Raw genomic sequence first — 1545 nt, forward strand, 5'->3', positions numbered from 1 at the left:
CAGGAGACGGATTTCTGAAAGCAGAGAGGGCACCGGTGAGGGCAGGGAGCAGCCCCAGCTGGGGGGAGCTCACCTGGCCTGGGACCACGGGGCCTCTGCAGGCACCTCGCAGCTCCGGCACCCACCAGGCGAACTGTCCACCGAGGTCCCAGCACGGGCCCCCAGCAAGGTGTCTAGGCAGGACCCTCGCTCCAAGCATATGCCATGAGTGAGGAGGTGAGTCCCCTGTGCCACATGCTGGGTGAGGAACGTTGCTGGGATGGGAAGGGAGCAGAAGCAAGAGCTGACGGCTGCCATGGCAGAGCAGCCAAAACATCCTCACCTGTCTTATCCAAGAGCCAGCAGAGCCACAAAGGCCAGCGGCCTGGGCACAGGCGGCCTTCAGTCCTCACGCTGCCCGCAAGCCACGTTCCTGCTCGACCAGTAACCTGGGCTGAGCTTTCCAGGAAAACCCACCAGCGCACAAATCCTTTTGGCTTTTTCTCTTTACTGACTGTGGACTTGAGGGGCTGCGCTGGTTTTGGCTGGGATAGGGTTGATTTTCCTCCCAGCAGCTCGATAGGTGTCACGGTGAGAACAGTGTTGATAACAGACCCATGTTTTAGTTGTTATCCCAAGTCAAGGATTTTTCAGCTGCCTGGGGCCTGCCAGTGAGCAGGCTGGGGGGCACCAGGGGAGGACACAGCCAGGACAGCTCACAGATACCCCAGACCACATGACGCCATGCCCAGTATATCAACTGGGGGAAGCTGGCCAGGATTGCTGCTCAGGGGCTGGCTGGGCATCGCTCAGCGTGTGGTGAGCGGTTGCCCTGTGCATCACTTGTGTCCCTGAGTGTCATTTCTCTTTCATCTTCCTTTTCATTATGATTATTGTAATTTATTTTATTTCAGTTACTAAACTGTTCTTATCTCACCCTGTAAGTTCTATGTTTCCCCCCTCTGATTTCCCTCCGTGGTGGAACGAGCAGCGCTGGGGTGCTCAGTTGGGGTTAAACTGCCGCAGAAAGCGGAAGTGGACATGGCCTGTGCCATGCTCAGCGAGGGCTAACTGCCCCTTCCCCCCCTCAGCTCTCACCACACCAGGTCAGTTTGTCTCCTTGGACTTTTGCGGCTCCTCCACCCCAACCTTTGCGGCTGGTCTGGTCTGTGTCCCCCAGAGCTCTGGCAGGAGTCACAGCGCGGGGAAGGCAAGCCGGAGGAAGAGGAGCCAGCCGGCCCTGAGACAAGCGGCAGCACTCGAGCCTGTCTGTCTCCGAGCAGCTTTTCGCTCCCTCCCCAGTTACCAGCCTTGCGCAGCTCCAGTTTGAACTGGTTTCTGGCACGCTGCAGCCAGGCTCAGGCCCCGTGGGGTGCTGCCATCCTGCAGCTCCTGCCAACAGCTTTCGAGGTGAAAGGCTTGTTTTCCTCCAGTTCCCCAGGCTGAGCTCTTGGCTGGGGACTGGAGGATGGACACACCCTGCTCTGCGCAAAGGCTCGTTAAACCCCACCAGCACTCGAGGACTTTGTCTCCTGCCCCGTCTGAGCGGTGGTAAACCTGCCGGCA

The 1545-nt window shown here is 58.8% G+C and overlaps 1 protein-coding gene across 1 annotated transcript in view; it reads right to left on the bottom strand.

Annotated features, from left to right (window-relative positions):
- Window positions 1–1545, bottom strand: part of LOC104500155 (inner centromere protein-like) — a gene marked incomplete at its 5' end in the record, with an annotated part of 16065 nt that overhangs the window by 873 nt on the left and 13647 nt on the right. The window lies entirely within an intron of this gene.

The sequence above is a fragment of the Buceros rhinoceros genome, unplaced genomic scaffold, assembly GCF_000710305.1.
Source record: "Buceros rhinoceros silvestris isolate BGI_N320 unplaced genomic scaffold, ASM71030v1 scaffold20399, whole genome shotgun sequence".
Classification (NCBI taxonomy): Eukaryota; Metazoa; Chordata; class Aves; order Bucerotiformes; family Bucerotidae; genus Buceros; species Buceros rhinoceros.